At 33.7% G+C, this 27,671-nt stretch overlaps 1 non-coding gene across 1 annotated transcript; it reads left to right on the plus strand.

Moving 5' to 3' along the window:
* Positions 1-7,161: 7,161 nt before the first annotated feature.
* On the plus strand, positions 7,162-7,268 carry LOC128279943 (small nucleolar RNA R71). Its single transcript, XR_008270127.1, has one exon. It is a non-coding gene; the product is annotated as a small nucleolar RNA R71 (small nucleolar RNA).
* The last annotated feature ends 20,403 nt before the right edge of the window (positions 7,269-27,671 follow it).

The following is a 27,671-nucleotide window of genomic DNA, read 5'->3' on the forward strand; positions in this document are numbered from 1 at the left end:
CGTGTGGGTGATACGGCTTAGCACATGGGTCTATGGCTTGACTGTGTAGTTCAATTTATTTGCTGATGTCATAAACAGAGAGTTACACGGCCTGAGGACACAGGCGTGCCCCTATGTCCACATGGGTATGTGACCCTGTTTCATAGGAAAATTTTCTAGGTTTTTCCCAGAGCTTTTGAAAGTTCTGGAGTTAGTCCCGAACCCATTCTAAAGCATGTTTTGGGCTTCGTAAACCCAAATAAGGGACTATGTGCATGTGATTGAATGTTTTAATATATGAATGAAATTTTATGGCCCGATTTAGTCCGTTCTTGGACTAACCTAGCATGTGTGAGAGTCTAGCTATACATGCCAAAATCTGTGATAGTGTGATGTCTTCTAACGTGAATGAAAACCATCTTGTTTGGACAGAGGTACTTTCCAACCGAGCTACACCGACGATGTTAAATGTGATACTAAGGTATTTGGCTAAAGTATAGTCATGATAAGCCTGGATTCAGAAAATTATGAATAAAAGTTCATGATATACATGATAACATGTGAGATAGAAATTCGTGTTGTGATGAGTACTCATGCTTGTTCAATGATTCATATGATGTTGTACACTTGGTGTACTTGATCAAATGAAATGAGATAAAAGATTATATCGTAATGAGCTCATCTATGATTGATTTATTTGAACGAATGCATGCGTTTAGGTAACATATTGAAAGTATTGATGGGATAAATGCCTATGTATACTTGTTTGAATAATTGCAAGTGGCAAACTCGTAGAGCCCAAGTAAATGTGTTAAATTGATTGGTTTGATTTATATGACTGGAATGATATGTATATGGTGATGTGCAAGATAAAAGTTTTAATTGTGACATACTTATTCATGATTGTTTGACTCTCATGAGATACTATGTGCATGACTTCTTTGATGAAATGAATGAGATAAGTAAAGTTGTTCAGAACTCATGAAGTGCATTCATAAATGCACTTGATTAAATAAGATAATTGTAAAATTTGTGTAATACAAGTGTGAATAATAATTTGCCTGCAGTAAATTATATACTTGTGAAAATGTTACTATGATAATGACATAGCATTATATGATATGCATATGTGTATGAGAGATAAGTTAGGGACCATATGACCCCACCCCCTTACCATAGTGGTATTTCGGTAAAGGATTTTATGGGATTAGAGTTGAATAAGCTCACAAGTAAGAGACCAAAGGGTTTAGTGGTAGAACGATTACAGATAATATTAGAGATTAAAATAGGTTGATACGTAAATGTGGAGCTAGTAAGAGATAGTTGGAGGAATAATATTCGAAATGTAAGATATCTAAATGTGAAAAATACAATGAGCAGATTATAATTGTCTCTTTTGAAGTACTCTATGAGTCTATTTGTTCTCGAAAGTGTTATTGCGGCTATCTACCTTTTGACAAATTTTGTTATATTAGAATGTTTTCATATCTCGATATGAGACGAAAACACTGTCAGTTTGATTGAGTTAGAATCAGTATTACTCTAGTTCTCTTTGGTACTCTGTTACATTCCATTTATTAGAATTTTATGAGGAAATACACATGATATTATGATTTTGTTCCCCTCAAATTAATGCTCTATTCGATGTATATATGAGGGAAATTAAATTGTCCTTGTTGCATCCCTTTCCAGTGGAACTGAATGATATGGTATCTTGGATTCCTCTATTTCGGATTTCCTTATTTTGGATTTCTTATCATCTTTATTTCATAAATTATTAATCATGACTTATATCTAAAGTGAGTTCTTTGGCCTGATGACTATGTCGATTATGGCTATGTTTTCGGTTTGATTATAGCAACATGAATGATTCCAGTACCTGGATTTCTTTTCTCAAGTAAGTTAATCAAGTTAATGCTTTTAGTCAAGATATTCATGTTATTATGAGTTAACGTACTTGAAGTGGTCTTTTGATTAGCACGATAAGTGAATTTTGAATGATTTCTTGTTAGATCATTTATCGACCGAAAGGGAAGATTTCTTGAAGTATCATTTATTGATGATCAAGACCGACTTGGTGGTTTAATTCGTAATGGTTATTGTTTGATAGATGAAATGAGATATTCATGTCTGGGAATAAAATTTCATTTCTTTACGGATAAAAGACGATTAGTCTGAATGAAAAGTGTATATTTCCTAGCAGATTCTAATATGATTTAAAGTTGCTATGAACGATAAAGTTATCACCTTGTTAAAGTTGAATGGTCTATTGCCTGTTAATAAAGTTTGGAATAGACGAGAACATTGTTAATCAAAACATTAGACCTGGTTTAGCCTACAACAGGCGAGAGATTCTTGATTTTTCAGTGATGTGTCATTAATCGGATTGTGATGCGTTTTAAGACTAAAGGGCAATGTGATAGCTTAAAATATCCAATATTATAGCCGGATCTGAGTATTTGATAGCATAGATGATTAAAGTTGTTAAAAGATGATGAGATAGTTATTGTATGATCTTAGAGTAAAGAATAATGTGATTACAAGTGCTTAGGTAGAAAATCTAGAGTTTATATTGAGAGTTTGCGAGAAAGCTCACAGGAGTAATGTAGTGGTACTCGAGTTTGGAACTCGACATTTCTGATCTTTGTGTTACATAGAGTGTTATCCAAATTATTCTTATCTTTGAAAGAGAAAAATGTTTGTAGCCTGTTGATAAATGTTTGATGAAATTTGAAAATCATTTCAGTACATATTGAATTCTCGCTTAACAGACCAATGGAATCATGTATCTCTGAGATTGCCAGATTTCTTGGTATGCTAGTCCTCTTTAAGTGGTTTGAGAGTAAGATTCAATTAATGTGCCGTATAGCGAAGAATCGCTTATAATTACAGTATGAATGATTAAAAAGCTAGTATCAAAAGTACATCATGAGTAAATGTTCCTTATCAAAGATGGGATAGAAGAGTCTATATCAAAGTTAAACCACTCTTCTGGTAAGATTTTCGGGGACGAAAATCCCTAAAGGGGGGAGAAATGTAACATCCTGAAATACGGCCTAGTCGAAATAGTGGTTTTGGGACCCCAAATCCGATGTAAGAAAATTCATATTTATTATATTTTTATGGTCTACAATTTCATGGAATGATTACGTGAAAATCTCGTTCAAAAATTTTGACGTTTGGAGACTCAATTTGGTCAAAAGGACTAAATTGTAAAAAGTGCAAAAGTTGAGTTCTACATGCTAGAGGTGCCCAATTGATATGAAATTTTATATTAGAGGCCCTTGTATGGTAATTAGAGCATTGGTTAATTTTTTGGACAAAAATAGCATGAAATGGGTGAAATAGAATGTTTTTAAGTTAGGGGCATTTTGGTCTTTTAGTAATTAAAATAATAAAAAGGGAAAATAAGCCAAAATTCATGCCCATCTTCTTCATCCAGCCAAAAATACCATGGAAGCCATGGCTAGGGTTTGGTTCAAGCTTCCAAGCTCATTTGTAAGTGATCTCGAGCCCCTTTTTAATGTTCTTTACATTTTTGAAGTCCCGGTAACCCGATTTACCTATTTCTACCATTATTTTGAGCTAGAGTTTTAATGGTAGATTATGCATGTTTCTGGTTAGAGGAACAACTTTTACTAAGTGATTTTCGATGAAAACATCCGAAAGGACCGTTTTGTAAAAGTTATAAATTTGGTCATAAAAGGGTGATTTAGTGGAAATTGGGGGATGCTATAGTTATGAAAATGATTTGGCTAGGCTTAAAATGCAAGGAAATTGAATAACATCATTTTACGAGCCTAGGGGCCAAAGTGTAAATAAGTGAAAGTTTAAGGGTCAAAATGCAAATTTGTGAAAGTATGATTTATGGACCCACTTGAACAATGTGAGTAATAAATGAGCTATATTTGTAATGTTGGGTCAAGAAAACAAGATTCAGGCTTAGAACGAGTTTGAACGAGGTTAAGGACTAATTCAAAACAATAGCCGTACTCGGAATCGAGGTAAGTTTGTGTGTCAATAATAATGTAATGCTTGTTTAAATTAAAAATATCTTATTGTCATTGTATGAATGGCATGAGTGAATACATTGAAAGGTGATGGAATGAGTTCATGATGTGAAAATATGATATGAAACAATGATCCATGAAATTCAAGAGAATAATGATACATGATTAGTAAGTGCATAATTAATGTGGCATTGTATGATATCTCTAATGCCTTGATATAATGTGAAATGTAAATATTTCATTTCTATCATGTATTATGTCTTGATGTTTCACGTATTTTATGTTAATTGTTAACATGAAAACATGAATGATATTCTGAGACATGGATATAAATGGATGGAAAGGGGATTAAATGCCCCGGTTGAATAAAAAGGATACTCGATAGATTCTCTCAAAAAGGAATTGATGATAAAAGGGATCTATCCCGGACAGGTGATCCAATCCCTATATAGCCCTCCCGAGAATATGTGTAAACGGATTTAGCTCGGATGGGTACTCCGATTAGGATCTGAATTTAGCCTTGATCGGTAATTTAGATCCGAGCTCATTAGAGCATATGTCGTTACATGGTATTTAACCTGGACTGGTAATCCCACTATAAGAAAGGAAGTTCACGAAGTGTGCTATTTAGAAAGGGAAAATATGAATTGACGGACATGAACTTGTAAAGTGATCTAGCCTCCCGAAGAATATGTGTGCTGGAAAGGATTTAACCCGGACAAGTAATCTGATTTGGGTCTGAATTTAGCCTGAACTGGTAATTCAAATCTGAACTCATAAGGGTAGTTGTCGTTGCAAGGGATTTAACTTGGACTGGTAATCCCGACGACATTCTATGAGTTTATATTACGAGGGATTTAGCCTGGACTAGTAATCCCACCGTAGGAACGAGGTTCACGGGAGCGCGTACTTGAAATGATCACTTGTATGAATTGACGGTGAATAGGATATCCATCGAGAATTCGAGAAATTCAACGATTTTGATATGAAAAATGAAATAAAGAGCCCTTTCCATGATACACCATTTATATTATATGATACTATTATGATGCATATGAATTGTCATGTTTGGACGAGTGTTGTGCTAAATGATAGTATAGGTACGTGCTCGAAACCCAAAAACATATGTTTGACAAGTGAAGTGAAATGGACTTGTGATAAGAATGTAAATGAATGAGTGATTCATATGTGAATAATTTTTATGGCAATCTTATGTTGATTATCATTTTGCTGCACAAAAACAGTTTGGATAGCAGTAGTAGTCCTATTTTGGAAATCCACCAAATATTGTGGAAGTCAAATTAAAGACTGAATAAGATATAGAATTAAATCTTAATTAACGTAGTTTCATATAAAAGAAAAGTTGTAAGGATAGGAGTCTCACATTTCGAGATATTTGAATTTTTGTGAGACAGAGTCAGAACAAGTTTGGAATCCCCTATTTTGACTTGGGAAAATCACTAGAAATTGTAAAAAAATAATCAAGGGCTATAAATTATATGATTAAAATCCTTAATGAGTCTATTTTCAAGGGAAATAGACAGTAACATCATCTTAGTTTCTTACTATGAGATAATTAATTTTTAGTAAAGGAAGGTCAGAACTATCAGATAGAAAAATAAGGGAGACTTTAAAGAATAAGCTGTACTTATTGGCTGGAAAAAAAATTCTGAAACTTTTATGGTCTGAAGATATATAAGTCTAGTTTCTGGGAAAATTGACAGTTCTCAATTTGGAGTTCCATAACTTTGGATATAAATAATTTAGTGACTGTGACTCGAGAAAACAGCATAACTGGACTTTGAATAAATAGAGAGAAATTGAAAAATAGCATGTTAATGCAATGCTTATTATTTTTTTCATGAGAACTTACTAAGCTTTAAGCTTACTCCCTCTTCTCCATTTCTTTAGTGTTGTCAAGTTCGCTCGGGGTTGGAGATCGTCGGAGGCAGCATCACACTATCAAGCTACCACCTTTGGAATAATGATGAGTTTTAATGTCTGCAAGTGAGTGGCATGTATAGAGACTTAGTTTTTATGTTAGATGTTGTTATGATTAGCCAAATGTATTGGCTTATATTGATTCATTGTATATAGCCATGAGATGTGGCTTATAATTGTTATAGCTTGTAAGCCTATTCATCCATGCTATGTGGTAATGTCTTGAGATGTGGTTATCTGATTTTGCTTGATTACTATGAATGGGAAGTGTATGGCATATGTGCTAATGAATGCCTTAGGACCATTCGAAGTGGTCATGACTATGGAATAAATGCATGACATGGTAATAAATTGATAATGATTGAACATGAATATTTGCCGAGTGAGTAAAGACTGAGTGTTGGGTAAAATGTTGTGGTTAATTGGTAAAAGTGGTTATCAATATGATAAGACTATTGAACGTAGATTGGAATGTCTAACTTGGTGTAACATGAGAAATTGAAAACACATGTATGACAACATTCAAATGCTTTAATTGGGTTTTATTAAAGAATGATTGACTATTGAAATGATGTTATAACATGTGTTTATGATATGTTTAAGTATGATAGAGATTAAGGGCAATAAAAGGCTTAGAAAATAGCCTAAGTGTTAGTCACACGGGCAGAGACACGTCTGTGTGTCTCAACGGTGTGGATGACACGGCTTAGCACACGGGTTTGTGGCTTGATCGTGTAGTACAATTTATTTGCTGACGTCATAAACAGAGAGTTACACGGCCTAAGGACACGGACGTGTTGATGGCACACGGGCATGGCCCTGTGTCCACACGGGTGTGTGACCCTGTTTCATGGGAAAAATTTCTATGTTTTTCCCAAAGCTTTTCAAAGTTCTCGATTTAGTCCCGAACCCATTCTAAAGTATGTTTTGGGCTTCGTAAACCCAAATAAGGGACTATGTGCAGGTGATTGAATGTTTTAAAATATGAATGAAATTTTATGGCCCGATTTGGATGATTGTTTGTGTTTAAGTCTGGTAATGCCTCGTACCCTGTCCCTGCGTCAGACACTGGTAGGGGGTGTTACAGTTATTACTAGCGGTTCTTTCAATAATTTAGTAAGCCTCATTGTAAGACTTAGAAAAATGGGCTCCATTTGCAGAAGAATCCACCATGATTCTAGTGTGAGCATTGAGACCAATATAGAAAGTCTCCATTTGAACACAATAAGGAATTCCATGATGAGGGCACTTTCGTAATAATTCCTTAAACTGCTCCCATACCTCATATAAAGATTTTTCATGAAATTGCTAAAATTAAATTATTTTATTTTGGAGCTTGTCGTTCATATATGAAGGGAAGTATTTCATTAAGAAACAGTCAACCATCTCTTGCTATGTAATTATAGAACAGGACTGTAGGGAGTTCAACCATGCTCGTGCTCTATCTCTTAAGGAGTATGGAAATAATCTCAGCCTCAATGCATTCTCAGTCACCCTAACTAATTTGAATGAGTCACTCACTTCCATGAATAGCCGAAGATGAAGATACGGATCCTCAGTAGGCATCCCACTAAATTGGCCCATTATTTGAAGCATTTCGAAGATCACAGGCTTTAGTTCAAATTCTGAGGCCTCAATTTCAGTTCTCACAATATCCGAATTGAGTTCATTAAAAAGAAGAATGACATATTGTTGAATGGCACAGATTCTTTCATCAACAACAGTGATCGAATTATGAGCATTATAAGTAAATGCTTCTCTTTTATCATGTTGTAGAGAATCCATTATCACCTGAATAATAACGAAAAAATATTAAAGTAAAAAAAAAGAAGAAAATTGAACCAAATTGCAACACCTCTAACCTGTATCCATCACCGGACTAGGGATAAGAGGCATTACTGGACAATCAGAACATTTCAAATTCATTTTACTAATGAAAAACCGTATATCATCATATCATAATCAAACATCTATATGAAGTCCCTTCCTTAGGACATTGAAACCTTAAACATACTTTAGAAAGGGATCGGGACTAAACTGAGAACATACAAATTTTACCAAAAATTAAATATTTTCTAAATTATAAAGGTCACACGCCCATGTGAGCAGGCCGTGTGCCTCACACGACATTAGACATGCCCATGTGTCTAGGTCGTGGCAAAACAGGGCATACATATTGACTTGTCCACACGGCCATATGACACGCCCGTGTGCCAAGCCATGTAAAAATTTGGGAGGCTACAGACTTGGGTCACATGGCCGACCACACGCCTATGTGCCAGCCTATGTACCACACACGACCGATAGACAAGCCCTTGTGTCTAGGCCATGTCAAAATTATAGGGTATACTGGCTTTAATTCGTAAGGTACCCCAGGGGACACACGGATGTGCAACATAACCTTGTGTCGCACACAGCTGAGACACACGCCCGTGTCTCTGCCCATGTGGACAAAAATAGGCTATTTGCAAAGCCAAATTTGCCACCCATTTTGGGTCCTCCCTACAAGCACTAAAACAAACCATTTTATATCAAATTCTCAACAAATTCACAGCCAAAACATATACCATTCATGCCATACCAAATCGTGCCAAAACATAATCCATAATTATACCAAGACATATGTTCCATAATCTCAATACACTTCATTCATTCTCATAGCATCATTATACCATTACCTCAAATAAGCACATACCAAAGTCTTACCAAATTGACCATTACTATTGGCCATACATGAACACCTCATATTGATATAATTGTTTCACATAGTTTACAATTCATAGTTCATTCTTATACACAACCAAAACCAAGCCATATCACATGGTTAGATATTCACATCACAAAACATACCAAAATAACTCTAGCCTATACATGCCATATACTATAACACCCCGTACCCGAGACCGTTGCCGGAGTCAGACACGAGGGGTTTGCAGACTTAAATCACTTATTTTCACAGTCCATTTTAAATTTCCAGACGAGCTGGCTAACTGCGTCACTGTCACCTTAAAAATCATATCTTGAGTTCCAAAACTCGAAAACCAGTTCCGTAAATTTTTCCTAAAACTAGACTCATATGTCCATCTACAAATGTTTTTCTAGAATTTTTGGTCTAGCCAATTAGTATAGTTTATTAGTTAAAGTCTCCCCTGTTTCAGGGTTCGACTACACTGACATTTGCGCATTACGACTTGGATATCTCCCTGTACAGGGCTTCACTACTGATGTCGTTTGTTTCTATAGAAACTAGACTCGAAAAGGAATCCTTACATATATGGAATGACTTCTAATTATCTCTGGTTAATTTATAATGAATTTCCAAAGTCGAAACAGGGAATCGAGAAACCGTTCTGGCCCTGTTTCGCGAAAACTTAAATATCTCATAATATACTATTCATATGATCTTTTCGTTACTTTCCTATGAAAATAGATTCATCAAGGTTCGATTACATAATTTATTCACTATTTAATTCCATTCCTAGTGATTTTTCATATTCACGTCACTGCTACTATCAGCATCTATTTTTAAGGTAGACTTTACCTATTACATAGCTTCCATGATTCAACTAGCCCTTTAGCATATATAGCACAAAATATGATCATGATTAACCATTCCAATGGCTAATCGTTCCCAAACATTTCCATACCTCTTAATGAACATCATACAAGACGATTATAATACTAAGCTCAAAGTGTATATAAGCCATTTTCGCATGGCTATCCAAATTTATACAAAACCAAAGGGTCCATGACCAACAACAAAAAGGGTAGTCCTATACATGCCATTTCAAAGTTCAACCAAAAATGTACCAAAAAGGGGCTTTGATAGTGTGGACGACTTCGACTTCGACAATCCCGAGTCCGATAGCTGACGAACCAAAATCTATAAAATAGAGATTCAAAGAAACGGAGTAAGCATTTAATGCTTAGTAAGTTTTGAGCCATGAAATTAGACACAACTAAAGTGTAGCATTCATATGGCTAAACGGATAATTTCATATGCACAAATTCTCAATATCATACTTACTTCACATTACCAACCCTTATATTCATACACAAAAGATCAACTTAGCCAAAGGCCGGTAGCTCATTTATCGATCGGCGAATACTATTTGTAAGGATCAACTAATTCAATGCATATCTGAAACATACCTCATCATTGGGATTTTACGAGTGTATTCATTGAAACTATTATAGCAAGGTCGCTCATTCCCAAGCCAAGTACCTTCGGGATTTAATCGGATATAGCTTCTCGCTCGAATGCCTTCGGGACATAGCCCGGATATAGTAACTCGCACCAATGCCTTCGGGACTTAGCCAGGATATAGTAACTTGCACAAATGCCTTCGGGACTTAGCCCGGATATAGTAACTCGCACAAATGCCTTCGGGACTTAGCCCGGATATAGTCACTAGCGCAAATGCCTTCGGGACTTAGCCCGGTTATCATCCAAATATTCATGCACATATCAATAAATCATGACACATTTATATTTCATTTTCATAATTAGAGTTCAAACACAAGTCACGTATTAAGCAATCCCATTTTCGGCTCACTAGCCACATACAAACAGCATGGTTTAGTTTGCTTTATGACACGATCTCTATGCACATACGGCTACCCGTCATACGTATAGACTAATTAACTCAACATACAATTCTAGTAGAATCATCATATCACCGTATATTTGTTATGCTCATACGTCATGACTTAATCAAATCGTAAACTAAGTCTCGTTACTCGAAAACTTACCTCGGATGTTGTCGAACGATTTCGACGGCTATTCGATCACTTTTTCCTTCCCTTTATCGGATTTAGTTCCCCTTTGCTCTTGAGCTTAATTTAACAAATAAATTGATTTAATCATTTGAACATCAAAAAGAGAAACTCAAGGTACTTAACCCATATATATATACATTAGACATTAAAGTCACATACGTATGAAATCATGAATCAACTCAACATATTAACCGACACTCTCTTTTAGCCGATTGTCTAAGCCAAGATTAAGCCACCAATATGCTTACTTATAACCGAATACATGCAACACCAATCTATGTGTTCATTCATGTGGTCGAGTATACATATTCCAATATGATATCATTTCCATTTCGTTTAACACTTAACTTTTACCACATATCAAATAACCCATTTCTTTACTCATGTGGCCGATTATATTCGGTCATGCATACTCACATAAAATCAATTTGGAGACTCTATCAACCCAACATACATTCGGCAATAGTCTATAGTTCTCTCTCACCACTCATTTCACACTTAACAAAGCTTCCATTCGAAATCATTAGTGAGTATCAATTAACTTAAGCTACCTTTAAACCTTTATTTATCACCTCATGCCAAACCAAAGACCACATTCGGCACTTTCATCCACCATTCTACCAAGCATGTAATATTCAACCACAACCAATTCACAATCGGCCCTAGTTCATAACAAGGTAGCCGAATTCTTTTTATGGTTCAAACACTCATCTATCATCATTCACCTAACTTTAACATGAAACAACAAAACTCACCATTATTAGCTACCATAGTCGAAAACCTTACTCAATCCAAAAATCAAAATTTCATCATGGGTTACAAAAAAAATAACTTGATATCTCACTCAAGATCAACTAAAATTTCAAGAACTAATATGAACATCTTACCTTAATATTGACCTAAGATGACCGATGGCTTCACTCCCTTCTTCCTCCTTTCAATTCGGCCAAGAAGAACCAAGGAACACAACTTGTTTTCATCACCGAATGCTCTTGTTCCTTTTTTTTTTTCTCTAGAGTCGGCTAGGAAGAAACATGAATGATGATCTCTTTTTTTTTTCTTTTATTATCCTTAGTATTTCTTTTATTATTTCCTTTCTTTTACATAAAATAATGACCACTTCTTGGAAATTTACCACATATTCTAATATATGCTCCATCATGGCCGGCCACTATGTATAAAAAAAAGGAGTATTTGACATGCAAAGCCATTATTTTCACTACATGCTTTAATAGGTCCTTATAAATTAACCTATCACATTTCAAAAGTGTCACACATAAGTCCTATTAACTAAGTTCACATGCAATCAACTAAATCGAAGCTTAAAACTTTCACACATTCATATTCACATATTCTAGACAATAATTATCACATTTAGATACTTCGGTGACTTGGCTTAGCGGTCCCGAAACCACTTCCCGACTAGGGTCAATTTACGGCTGTCACATATACCATATATATATAACTCTCAAAATGGTACCAAAATAGATGTCCGATAGTGTGGGTGAGTCACTGATGATCCTTGAATTAGAGCTAGCTTTATAACACTGTAAAACAGAGAACATTTCACACAGTAAGCTTTGAAGCTTAGTAAGTTCGCATCTAATATAATCAATAGTTTATATAATACGAAACACCAAATAATAAACACTTAGTAGTTCACAAATCATCCATCAATTCTATTCCATCACATTTAATATGTTCATACAATTTCATCAGGCTTCATACACATAGTATCATCTACCACATCAGTATCGTACATACCTGAACTTTCTCATATTTATTCATTTCATTCTCACCTCTTATTCAAATACATTAATTCATTCTGAAGTCTTTCCATGCTTTAAGAATTCGCACACTTAGTGCTTTAATGGTTAGCCAAAGCTGTAACGATCTCGCACACTAAGTGCCATCACAAATAACCGAAGCTATCTCGGTATCACACACTTAGTGCCTCATATAGCCCAAGCTATTCCAATTCACACACTTAGTGCTATTTATAGCCGAAGCGATTTTGAAACACACACTTAGTGCCAAACATATTTGATTTATCATCGTACTCAAACCATATTCAAATATATACTATTTATGCATTATCAAAGCATTAGAACATGATTGTAACATCATTTATCACGTACGAACTTACCTTGTACTCGGAATTGACAATTCGGATCGTTTACTCAATAACCTTTGATTTCCCTCGATCTAAATCCAAATTCCTCTTTTCCTGATCTAAATGTATTCAAAATTAACCCTTTTAGTCAACAAATCATTCAATTCAATCGATATACACATATTTAGGGCATTTTACAAATTAGCTCTCATATTTTCACATTTTATTACTTTAGTCCCTAATTCATAAAATCACAAAATGCACATAATTTATTTATACACATGTTAGGCCAAATATTCATTTAGCTCATATAAGCCCATATATTTCATTTAATTCACATTTTAGTTCCCCAATTTCTCATTTTCACAATTTAGCCCAAATTACTCAAATTCATCAAAAATCCCAATACAAAACATATGTATCTATCATCAAGCTTCCATATTTCATCAAATAACATTATAAAACTCACAAAATCAAAAATGGCATAACTCAAAATCATCATCCAAATTAGAAATTTAGGCATGGGTTTGATAGAACACAAAGCAACGATCACAAAAACGTAGAAATTATCGAAAATCAATCAAAAACACATACCTAATTGATGATTAAAATTGTCGAACCCTAAAAATATCTTTTTCTCTTCTTTTCTTTGATATAATCGGCTAAGATGATGAATATAACATTAATTCATGCATTTGTTTTATTAATATTAACATAATAGCCATTTGACAATTTTACCCTTAATGAAATAACATTTTCAACATATAATGGATGTCCAAAAATGTCCACTATCATTAAAATGGTTTATTTACCATTTAATGCCACCATAATTTAAAAGCCAAAGCAATTTGACACCTTTAACATATAGAATGCAACTTTTGCATTTTACGCGATTTAGTCCTTTTTTTCAAATTAGACATCTAAACGATAAAATTATCACAAGAAACTTACACACATACATTATCACATACTGTAGATACCAAAAATAATATTAAAATAATTTTCTAACCTCGGATTCGTGGTCCGAAACAACTATTCTGATTAAGATCTAAACTGGGCTATTACACAACTTACAAGATAATAAAAGAAAATCACAATAAAATTCATAAAGTTAAAAATAAAATAAACCAATTTGCAAAGAATAGTTTCACAAAAAATGACTAAGGAAACATTCCCCGACAATGGTGCTAAAAACTTGGTTCGCGATAGTGTGTACAAGTGTACACAGTCGTTATCAAGTAATAAGTAAGTAAAAGAGTTATCATCTCCAAAGGGACAGTATCTCTTAATCAATAATTGCAAAATTAAGAATTTACAAGTTGGTAAATAAAATACAATATTGTAGAGTGATGGGTTTTAAAATTAAATTAATTAGCTAAATGCAATGAGATGGTTTAGTAGCAATTTCAAAAGTTTTAACAATAATAATATGAATAACCTAGGATAGTTATAACACTTGACTCAATTCATTCTTCATCATATTTAACAATGTTCTGGAAAAATTCCATGGCAACTCAATCATTCATTAAGTTGGAATCAATATAAGTTTTTTCAAAATCTTATGCTTATGAAAACATGTATATTTTTTTGTCCATATTTAACTAAGGATTTCTTAGAATTTATGTCAAGTAACAGGGACAGGTTAGGTTTGAAACAATTTAATCACATAAACCTCAAGTTATGTAAGGTAATAGTGCTCTTAAGTTATTATGATCTTTTAATTTAATCGGATTATGATCTAAACTAAGCATGCACCTTTCAATTATCGTGTCCATTAATCACCATCTGATTAGGACTAATCAACTAATTCTAATGTGTCCAAATGTATTTTAATGCATGAATAACATGAATGATTTTAATTGGAAGTATGAATGGTTGAGGCACAGAATATCATAAACATAAATCAAATGAATTTTATCAAACTATTACAATCATTCTAGCTAAAAAAAAATTAAGTCATCATCGTTAATTGAAAAACATTTAAACAATTTACAAACATATTTGAATAGCTAAGAACACAAATAAAGAATAAGGAAGAAGGAACTCTTGATGATTACAATAATTCTCCAAAGATCGGTCGTGGTGGCTTCCTTCAATTCTCCTAATTGATCCTTCGCGAATTTCTCCTCAAGGTGGCCGACCAAGAGTGTTTTTCTCAAGGGAAATGTTAGCTAAAGGGAAGTTGGAAGAGAGGAAAGAAAGATGAGAGAAAGATGGTAGAAATGTTAATTGAGGGATGTATAAAGTGGGAGATTAGAAGTAACCGCCTCTGAACGTACGAACGTCCATAGTGTAAATACTGCAATAAAATAAAGAATTACGAGACGGTATCTACAAGTATACGGTTCGAGTTGTAATATAGGTTTACAACGAAGTAGGTGAGTACTTTAAGAATTGTACCCATGGGAGGCGATTATTAAATCAATCTTAACCTAAACACTTAAAGATCTAATTAATACTTTTAAATTAGTTATAGTACAAAAGTAAAATAAGAGATAATTTTAGGGTTTCTTAAATAAAATAAAATAACATTAAAAAGTTGAATTTCAAAAGATATAAATAATAAAGTGAATCAAATCTAAATATGTGTGATTAGCTCGCTTTAGCAATCTCAATCAACTGTTGTCTCGGGGTTCCCTGTCAACCAACTAGTCACTACCCTAGTACGATCTTCCGATCTTCCACTAACATAATAAGTCAATAAAGACTACTTATCTTCCAACCTCACAGTTCAGACTAGCTTGAGGTAAAAGTGTTCACGAATGGGAAATACCAATTTTGGGTTAATTCCCACCTTGATGACTTCTCGGGGTTGTTAGGCCTAAGGTTTGTTTTAAGTTTTTCCTTTCCAAAATCGCTGATCCATTAAGTAAACCTACAAAACAGTTAAGAGGTCATGCTTCCACTCGCTAGTTCCTCATGACTTTTAAAAACAACATGGAATATATGGAAGAATTAATCATACAGAATGGATTGAATTAGAGAGTTTAAGAAAAGCCTAATTGATATTGATAATGAGCACGAATCCACAACAATTGATCTCCCTTATAAACCAGAGCTCTTGAAAGAAATAAAGAACAAATAAATTAAAACTATGAAAACCTAAAGAAAGAAAGAAAACAAAACTTAAACCTAAAGAGAGAATATAAGCTAATGGAATGGTGTCTATAATGTGTGTCGAAGGATCCTATTTACATTCTTCAAGTAGCCATCATCCTTAAACCTAGGTTAGCTGATGTTCCTGAGCTTTAAGTTTGATTGTGTATACCAAAACATCCCTAATTCGTGTTTTATTCTCGTCACAGAGTTGATGTCATGACACACCAAGACCTATGTCACGACATAGCAACCAATATGCTCCTCTGCTACCATCTTCAAGGGTATATCACGACACCCTCAGCTTGTGTTACGACATTAGAGGCAGTTTTTTACTTTCTCCATTTTGTTCTCTATGTTGCGACATTGGATATCCCATGTTGCGACATAGTGTCCTGTATTGGTCAAAAATGCCTTCTAATGGTCTCATGTACACTTACAAAGTACGTTAGCTCTCCTTTAGGCCTTATTCGAACCTTAGGGTCAATAAAAGACTCAATGTTCACATTTTATTGGATGTAAGTAAAACTAAAGAAACTTACTTAAAACATAACTAAAATGCTTGTATTAAAGCTCCTTAAATGTGAAAACTAGTTTAATCTGCTACACCGAATTACGGTTGATCAAACTCCCCCACACTTAAGTCATTGCTTGTCCTAAAGCAATCATAAACAAAGATGAAAAATAAAAATGATGACCTTTAAGCAAGTATGGTCCAAGTATTGATTTCAGAGCATATGACTTAGACCTTTCATATGATGAGTAATTGACTTACCACTTTTAATCTCAAACATCTAAATTCATCATGTTACAAAATATACAAGTATTAAGGTTTTTCACCTATAAGAATCCATCAACAAATCATACAAGTAATTTGATTATCCAAGTAAAATAAAAATAGTCATTTATGTGAATGTTTAGGATGATATCCATTCATGTATAAGGATACCTAGGTCACATAGGGCTTTTCGGCTTGTAACGTTTTGAGGCTTAGGATAGGTATGGAATTCAAAAATAGTAAGCATCAAAAGGTTATAAACACTAAAATAGTTTGGCACATCATATTGATTCCTATTCTTCTCGCTTAGTAACCCTTACCTGCTCACTGCCTTATTTCTTCTTCTTTCATTTATCTTCTCTCCATTTATAGGAAGTCATAGCATGATATAGTAACTACGACTAGCCTTACAAGTTTTTGTGCAGTTAAACGAGTTTTTATTTCTTTTTTGACTTTGTGACTTTTCTCTTTTTCAATACATCTCACTCATGAATTCTTTTTCACTACGTTAAGACTTTTTCTACACGTACCAATTCTCTTTTTGTATTTTTCTTTTTGTTTCGCACATTAGGCTAACTTATAGTTCTTATATCACACTAATATTTCCTATTTCACTCTAGTTTTACAAACTTTTCCATGATGTATCTACTTAACCCTCAATACATAGGGCCAGATGTCTATAATTGTTCCGTACAGGACCAAAGAAAAAGGGCATATAGAAATTAACATTTTTAGGCTCGGGATTTGTAATACAGTTCATCAAAAAGTGGCAAAAGGCTCAAAATTGGTACTAAAGGTGCAATATAAATAGGATAGCTTTTTTTGAATCTGGATGAGTTCCAAAAAAAGCCTTAGGTCATCCCTAAATATCTCATCTTGCACAATTTATTCAACCAAACAAACACAAATTCAACCACTAGCATGCTCATTTCCTCGTATTTTCTATATCATTTGGTACAAATGATAACTTAATACCTATTTACAATGTAACATATAGAACTTTAATAGTCTAATAATAAAAAATTTAAAATCATTTATCATCATGCCAAATTTTGTGACACCCCTAAATTGACCCTAGTCGAAAAGTGGTTTTGGGACCACAAAATCGAGTCATAAAAATAATTAGCCGTCATATTTTATGTTTATTATATGTGAATATGAATGTGTGAAAGTTTTAAGCTTTGATTTAGTAAATTGCATGTGAATTTAGTCAATAGGACTTATGTGTGACACTTTTGAAAAGTGATAGGTCAAAACATAAGGATCTATTAGTGCATGTAATAAAAAGGGTGGACTTGCATGTCAATTTCCCCCCTAATTAGTAGTGGCCGGCCATGACAAATAGGGTGGACAAAGTGTGATGGGCAAAACATGTCATAACATGTTATGTTGGTGTTTCATGGGAGGAATGATAAAATAAGGAGCATGGTAATAAAATAATGGAGGGGAAAATGATGAAAACAAAAAAAAAAGGGCTTCATCCTCTTTGTTCTTCTTGACCGAAAAAAAAATGAAAGAAAGAAGAAAGTTTGGTTGCCTTGATTTTTGGCTTAGAAGATGGCTAGAATGAGGTATGTATTGAATGATTCTTGAAAATCTATGCATGTTTGAGATGATTAGTTCAAACTCTACTTATCCCATAGATTAAACTTAGAATTTTGAGGTTTGGAAGAGGTAAGTACCTTGAAATTCTTGGAAAATTATGTATAAAGAAGGTGGTTAGTTCAAGTTCTAATCATTCAATGGCTTGTTTATTTTGTTAAGTTCGGTTTCAAGGTTTGATCAAATTATGGTTATATTTGACATGGTTGGTTTATTTTGTTATGCTTGTTATATGATAGGTATGATTTGTGTTTGGGTGATGTGTATGTGATATTGATTATATGATTCAAAATGAGATATGTTAATGATGAAATATAATCGGCCATGGAAGTAGCTCATTTTGGAAGTATGATTTGTGGTATATTTTTTGTGGTTGATTATAAAATTTGGCTTAAGTGAGGTAATTGGTAAAAGATGTGTTTATGATATAATACATATGCTTTCATAAGCTAAGTTATGTATATGTGATATCTTGCATATTGGTTGTTAAAGTAAGGTTTGAGATGTTAACGTATGAATATGTTTTGTTTGTGGTTCGCAACTAATGGTTAAGTTGTTAAGTTACATGCTTGAGTTTAAAATGTGCCTTATATGTGGTTTATGAATTTGGTAAATGATAGATTGATATTTTGGATATTTCATTAGTCAAGTGATATTGTAACTATGGTATGATTTGATTCGGCACTTATGTGTAAAATTGGTAGTTATTATTTTGGTAAAATGTGCAAAATTTGGTAAGACCAAATTTTATACTTAAGCTTAAGTGAAGTTGTTAATGCTGTATATATATATATATTAACGATTAATAAATCATGTGGTTTGGCTTGACTTAGTAAATAGTGAAGAAATGCATATTTATACATAGTGTTTATGAAAGGTAGTTTTATAAATGTGATATGAGTATTTTGTTTGTAAATGAGTAGTAAATATGTTAAGAATGGTTCTAAAATGTATATGGATGCCGTGTGATTGTGTTTGATTGGGAAGTAAATTGTTTGATTTAGCTCAAGAGCTTAGAGGATCAAAGTCGGATAAGGGAAGAGAGAAAGTAAACGAATAGCCGTGGATATCTAGTCGTCGACCACTTCCGAGGTAAGTTTTAAGTGATTAAACGTTGAGTAAATTCAATCATAATAGGACATAATGAGTTGATTTAATAAGATATGATGTGGCCATGATATGTCTTAAACTCAAATGGTAAGTTCATAAGTGTTTGGACTCGGAAATTTAAGAGCAAATTGTAATAATTTGCTTGGATAGAAGCAGTAATGTGATTTTAGAAAATCACTATAAATTGTTGGTGTGGAATTATAGGCTGAATAAAATATGTAATCAAAGCTTAGTTGGTCTAGTTTCTTATAAAAGAGACCGTGGAAGCAAAGAAATTTCCTATAAAGAGATATTTAAAGTTGTGTGGGACAAGGTCGAATGACTCGAAATCCCCTGTTATGTTTTTGGAAAATCATTATAATTTGTACAAAATGGTTATAAGATAAGATTTATCTGCTTAGACTCCTTAATGAGTCTAGTTTCAAATGAAATCAAATAGAATACATTATGAATTCTGTACAATGAAAAATTTGATTCGTAGTGAAGAGTGGTCAGATTAGTCAAATAGTGAAACAGGGGAAACTTTAAGAAAAATCTGGTACTGATTGGCCAAACCTAAAATTTTGGAAATTTTATGGATGGAAGATATACGAGTCTATATTCAGGGAATATTAACGGCAAGTGATTTGGAGTTTTGTAGCTCCAGTTATAAATAATTTAGTGACTATTGCTCAGGAAAACAGCTCATAGTGAATATGTGATTTTGTTGTAAACATGGATAAAACTTGTTTTAGTTGCTCATAAGCTATTGATTAAACCCATACGTGAATTCTTAATCATGATATTGTAAAACGATATATGAGTGTTAGACAGATCTTCGATATTAAAATTTGTGAAATTGTAAGTTTATGAGTATTCGAATATGAAATGATAGTATGGCGTGAAATTGAATTATTCATTGGAAAATGATTGATGTAGATTCGGCCAAGACAAAGTGTATACATGATAGTATATGTGGTATGTGAAGTATATTTGGATAATTGTGATGGGAATACATGAAAATTTATATTTTGATTTAGGATTTTATGTGATGAATGTGAATGTGTATATATGTGATAAGGCCGAATGGCCAATGTGATGAATGTGAACATGCATATATGTGATAAGGCCGAATGGCCAATGTGATGAATGTGAACATGCATATATGTGATAAAGCCGAATGGCCTATGTGATGAATGTGAACATGCATATATGTGATAAGGCCGAATGGCCAATGTGGTGAACGTGAGCATGCATATGTGTGATAAGGCCGAATGGCCAATGTGGTGAATATGAACATGCATATATGTGGTAAAGCCGAATGGCTAGTGTGAAATATGTAGGCGATGTGCGTATATTGTGGCCGAACGACCAAATGTGAAAGGTGTGTATTATTAGATATTTGATGAGGCAAATGAATTACAAATATGACAGTCGATGTGAATGTTGTAACATGTGATTAAATGTACATGAAACTTGGAAATATATTCCGGGTGAGACCCGATGACTACGTGTGGAGATTATGTCCGGGTAAGACCCGATGACTATGTGTGGAGAGTATGTCCGGGTAAGACCCGATGACTACGTGTGGAGATTTTGTTCGAGTAAGACCCGATAACTTCGTGTGGAGATTTAAATGCGAGCTAAAGGTCTCGCCGATAATCCGAGTAGAGGTTAAAGCTATAAGACTTCATAATAAGAATTGCTTATAAATATATTCAATGCGAAAGGTTAAGCAGTATGTACTCCAAGTTTATATGTGAGCTTGATTTGAACTAAATCATAAGGTAGTTATGTGATGCATACGAGAGCAATCTATGGGACTATTCCTATGATTATGTGACATCGGATTAGTGTGAGAGGTTATGTGAAATCATACGATATATCTATGTCACATGAGCTCACTTTATGTGAGAGTTTATCCGCCTATTGTATATGATGAGATGTGCATATTCGGTAAAGGGATGGTATGCAGAAGGAAGAGTGAAATAAAAATACGAACAACTATGTTATAATTTGATTGTTATCTGTTGACACTGCTTAAAACTTACTAAGCATTGTAATGCTTACTCCGCTTACTCTGTTTCCTCTGTTTTATAGATCTCATTGCGGTTACTGTGCTCGGGGATCGTCAAGAACTAGTCACACTATCACTATCCACCGCTTGTTCTTCGCTACGTTTAGAATTATTTTATGGCATGTATAGAATAGACTAGTGCCGGAAGAATATTTTTGGTTAATGTATATAAGCCATGCGAAAATGGCATCTTTTGAATGTTTACTTAGTGAAGTTTAAATTTTACCTCTGGCTGTGCTTATTACTTATTTAAATGAACGATCTTTATTTCAAGAAAAAGTTCAAAACTTTACTGTTCTAACATGAGTTACAAGTCCGGTAATGCCCCTTACCTATTCTGGCGACAGTTACGGGATAGGGGTGTTACAAATTTATTCATATATATAAGCAACCTATGTACATGCTCCTAACCAATCACTTGTATTTCTACAAGCTCAAGCACACCAAAAGATAGAAAAATTTAAAATCTAAAAACAACATATGTTACCCCCCACACTTTAGTTGACACATTATCCTCAATGTGTAGCCCATCAAAATATAAGGAAAAAAGTTACCCAATTGATCGTGATTGCTCCATCCTCTATCAGTGGATGCTTCCTCCCTTGTTCGTATAAAGTTTGAATTTTTTTTGTATCTCCTTCGTGTTGGGTTCCTATATAGAAATCTTAAATAGACTGCAACATACTAAAATTTACTTATTAATCCTACTCCTACAAAGTCTAAATTAAAATTATCCCAAGAATTAATACAAGTCATTATAAAATTAAAAATAGTTCAATCATCCATCTTCTCGTCCCCGTAATCCTCCTCTTTTTCTCCTTCCTCTTCACTTTCCGGCGTTTCTTCTTCTTATTCCATATTTGTCGAACCGAACATATTTGGTGTATAATTGGGGACTTAGATGTTATTTTGCCTAGCAAACTCTTGAAAAATTGGTCCCGGTTCTTGCATCCACTAAATCATCCAATCAAAATTTGGGTGACTAATCTCACCGACGTCTTGTTGATCTCATGTCAACCTTTTTGATGAAGTTGGTGTAGCTATCATTTCTTGTTGTCGCTTGTTCTAATATTTAATCTATTTGGCCTACAGCTTGATGTATTGTTGGAACAAGGTGTCCCTGATAATGCTTCGGGATGGTTTCAACGAATGTTCAGTAGATGCCATAGGTACACCCACCTTTTTGCATAAAGCCATCACTAGATGGGGAAAGAATACTCTTACCTTCTGGTTACTAATGCATCTTGTGGATCCATTTGCCTACACATACATACTATTTCTACAAAATAGCATAAAGTAAAAGTGCTCTAAATGCATTAACGTTAGAAACATTTAAAGTAGGTACAATTCATGTGCAAACAAATTGAATCCACATCTTAGCTTCAGGAAATATAATAGCTTGATGAAAAGATATTAGGATATTGGTACCTACGCGATACTTCTATTCACCCTTTTTTTCAGTTAAAAAGTTTATAATATTATCCATATCTATATCTCTAAAATATTCTAAGTCAGTTTCATCAATGAAATCATTCTCATAGTATGGAACATTATAAAAGTCGCAAATTATTCTAGGGGTTACCTGCACCTCTTTCCCTCACACAAGTGTTGTATCTCGTATATGACCTTCAGTATTTCTAGACTTGTGGTCCTGCAGAGATATGTAGAACTCTTGGACGATGGGGAGCACGACATTATCCTTTGGGATCATCCAAAAATGTTTGCATCGATAATATCTGACCAAAGGCCATATTTCTTTACACAAAATCATTGATGGATCAAATCCCCTCTCTTGAATGAATGTTTTTCCTTGAAGTTCATTAAAATATATTTCAACATTCATATTTAAGAACATAAAGGGAGTTTGAACCATTGATGGCTCTGTTTCCATGGTTCGTCGAAATTTCCTAGGAGGCATCATATTTTAATACTAAGAAAATAATTCAATGGAATAGTATAAAGTTTGAGTTAAGGAACCCTTAACCTTAAATATATAGTCGAAGTTTGTTTGATTTCCTAGCCTTCCTATAATATTCTTGTTCCTTGTTACATTGAGGAGTTTGTGAAGAGGTAATAGGATGTTTGAGAAATTGAGGGTTTAGGGTTTAAAAGGTTTTGAAAGATTTGAGAGAGTTAAAGGGATTAGGGATTAATAGTTGTTTTAATTAGAAGTAAATTAGCTTATAAAATAAAGTTGTAAGGGTTAAAAACTAGGTTAAATCAAAGGTAGGTCATCGAGTTGCGCGAATGGGTCAGGTCAACCCTAAAAAAAATTACAGCGATGTCATGACACAGAGGTTCCATGTCACAACACATCTGTTAGTTTGAAGATCCTCAGGGACTATTTGCTATGTCACGACTTGCTGTTGTGATGTCATGAAACCGTCTCTATTTCAGCCCAAAACTCCATCTTAAGGATGTTTAGACCTAAGGATAAACCTATATCAAATAAAAGTTAAAATGTAAACTATGTGGTTAGTTAAGAATACAGTAATTTACAAATATCATGTTGCAATTCAAAAATTTAAAGTTATACTTCAAGATTTATTCAACAGTATTGTCAATTCACCCAGGGATGACCTTTTTATTCTAACAGTATTGGTCCATTATCCATCATGCCATTCCACCGTTTTTTGTTTGTCCCTTTTCTTGAACCTATTTATTCTTTTCTACATGCAGAAAAGGAAGTGTGTCCCTTGACTCGGGGACATTAGGAATAATAACTTTTTACATTACTCCCTTATCTTCCTCCTATCTTCCTCACTCGGTTGATGGCCACATTGAAAGGTTTCAGTCTAACGATTAATTTTCATAGTTAATTCATTGTTCTATAAATCAAAGGCGGATCTAGAGGTGGCTAGAAAGGGTTTCTCTAATAAGATCGGTATTTCACTATCTTTTTCAAAATCAAGCACCACAAAATCTACGGGAATAATAAAACTTCTCACTTTAACTAGTACATCCTCTAGTACTCCCTCCGGATATACTGACGATCTGTCATCCAATTTTGGCGTTATTTGAGTTATTTTAAGATTCCCTAACCCATGTTTTCAAAAATTGATAAGGGCATTAAATATATACTAGCTCCAAAATCGCATAAAGCTCTATTAAAGTGAATGCTCCCTATTTATATAGGAATAGTAAAAATTCTTAGGTCTTTCAACTTTTGAGGTACTTGTTTAGAAATAATCACGCTATAGGAAGCACTTAAATTAACATGTTCTCCTACCTTGATTTTCTTACACATTGCCATCATCTCCTTTAAAAACTTGGCATACTTGGGAACATTATCAATTAACTTGATTAAAGGTAGGTTAACGTTTAACGTTTTAAACAAGTTCAAGAAACTTAAAAATTCATCTTCATCCCACTTTTATCTTTCTTTTAATCTTGATGGGAATGAGACTTTAAGTGTCTTTAAGTGTCTCTTTTCCTATCTCAACCATTGGTGCATTCTCCTCCTCTGGTTCAGATCTATTTTCTACTTCTAGGGAGTTATCTTGAGCTTCACCAGTATTATCCATTGTTACCTTTAGGGTAGGTATTTCTGGGATACTCAGTACTTTGCCCGATTAGAGTACTATAACTTTCACATGCTCTTTACCTTCCCTCCGTGGATGTAACGCCCGGGTTTGTGCAGGTGTACACAGCCGTTACCAAGTAAAAAGTAAGTATCGAGTTATCGTCTCCACGGGGATTGTATTTGTGCTAAGTCACTTGATTTGTAAAATTATATTAACAATTTGATAAATAAAAACAATATAATTGAGAAGTGATGATTAAAATATATTAAACTAAATGCAATGATCCTTTATGCAATTTATCCTAAATATGCAAACTATATGAATGAAACAGATTTCAGCAAAATTAACACAATAAGAAACAATTATAACATAAATGAGCTAGGACATTTACTTTAATTAAACTCAAATTTTTATCAACATGCTTATCAATATTCAAAAAAATGTTCCATGGCAACTCGATCTTTCATGAGTTTGGAAACAACATTAGGTCCTTTCGGAATCCTTTACTTAGTAAATACGCATTTTACTAATCCTTATTTACTAAGGGTTTCTTAGTATTCGTGTGAGGTAATAGGGAAATGTTAGGTTTGAAACACTTTAATCACAGAAATCTAAAAACTATGCAAATAACAGAGCCTGGTTAGGGTTGTTATGTAACCTGCAATTTAATCGGGTTAGGATCTAAATTGAGCATGCACATTTCAATTATTTTTCCATTAGCCATCGTCTGGTTAGGATCGCTCAGCTAATGCATGTGTATTTCAATTACGTATGAACAAAATACAAACTTGATTTTAATTGAAAACATGATCAATTGAGGCACAAACATTATAAGCAGGAATCAAATAATTATTATTTAATCAAAGCAATCATCTTAACTTAAACAAAATTAAGCTATCATTGTTGTAAACAAGAACAGTAAACACATAGAAAACATTCTTGAATTAAGTTAAAGAAAAGAAAGATTAAACCTAAATCAAAGTGGCTGTCACCCAAGACTCTGACTGACGAGGGCCCCTTCGTTCCTTCGCTTTGCTCCTTTGCTGATGGCTCTCTGAGGTGGCCAACCAAGGGCTCTTTAAGAGGCTAATTTTCTAAAAATCCTTATGCCAAGATGATGATAGGTGTGAGGGAGAAAAAAGCTAAGAGAGTTGAGAGAAGAGAGAATGATGAATGAGTGAGGGATGATGGATAAGTAAGAACTGGGGTCTTATTTATAGGTGAGGCAAGGGAGCTAGTTTGCTAAAAATAGGAGTGTCCATCATTTCAAACTTCATCGAAGGGTGGCTGGCCATGATTTATGGGAGTGTGGCTGATTTTTGCTTGATTTAAGTGCCACAACATCATCAGGATCAGGAGTCGGTCATTTGCAAATCTCCGGGTAAATCTCTGATTTCTTCAACTCTTCAAGAACCTTGTGTAATTAAAACAAAATTTGATTTATGAACATCCACATGTAGCTGAATTTTGGGTTGAATTGGTCCTCCATTTGGATGGTTTTGTAATCAACATAAAGCTCTCAGACCTGTCCAATAATAGTAGATAATTTAGAGGACCAAAGAATATAATTTAACCACTTTAATTAATCAATTTACTTTATTAATTAAAACCCAATTTATTAATGAAATATATTAAAATAAATTATTAAATATAACTTTATAGTTTATTATTAAATTTAATCATGCATGGTCCACTTTAATAGCTTGAAAATATAATATGCTTAAATTAATATAAAAAGCCATTTTCGCATGAAACTATATAATAAAGCATAAAATCACATTTTAATAATTTCTATGTCTCAATTTCATATTTTCATATATTTCATTAACTTATTAAAAATTACTTGGTTTTAACAAAAAATTTAAGTAAAAAGGTGACAAATTATATAAGAAAAATCCTATATATTTTTTCAGTCTACACACCCCTAAACTTAAATTATTGCTCGTCCCGAGTAATGTTCATGCACAGCACAAGGTCTCGCTAAAGCAAAATTGCTAAAAGTGCAAGCAGCATCAATCCTTGCCCCATAATCATGTATTAATAAATTCATGATCATAGATCTTCTTTATTAACAAGTAAATCATTCGCAAACATTTTGAAAATTTTATACTAAGTTTCAAGATATGCCAACATGAATCATAATATGTATATATGTCACAGCCATAGATAACATTCTTCATTCAACATAATTTCTCTTCAATCAAGCAAAACAATCATAAGGCTTATTTATGATCTTCATATATTGAACTTAGTACTTCCTCTCCACTAGTGTAGGTGACATAATAATCAAGTCCATAAGTCTTTGATAAGGTTGTAATGGGGCTCGGTTAAAGGTAAGGTTTTAAGAGATGGGAAATTTCAGTTTCAAAATCTTAACCTTTAACTTTATCTTGGATTTCTCAATATTCCATCTTTTTCTTTAAGTGATCCTTTGGAATAGCCCCAAACTTATTTTGAACTCATGCTCATACATTTTTCTTCGTGGAAACTGAGCACACTTTTCTTCGCTATTTTTTTTTTAAAGCATGAGCACGTACATCCTTTGGAAATTTCCTCAAATGTCATTTACCAAGACAACTTTATTTAAGACGGGTGCACAGAATTAGGATAACTTCAAAAGATGGAGATATGGCTTGTAATGTAGGTTCATTACAATAAACAGGCCTTTTAAGCCCAAAATTAT

Source organism: Gossypium arboreum, chromosome 8 (genome assembly GCF_025698485.1).
Source record: "Gossypium arboreum isolate Shixiya-1 chromosome 8, ASM2569848v2, whole genome shotgun sequence".
Lineage (NCBI taxonomy): Eukaryota > Viridiplantae > Streptophyta > Magnoliopsida > Malvales > Malvaceae > Gossypium > Gossypium arboreum.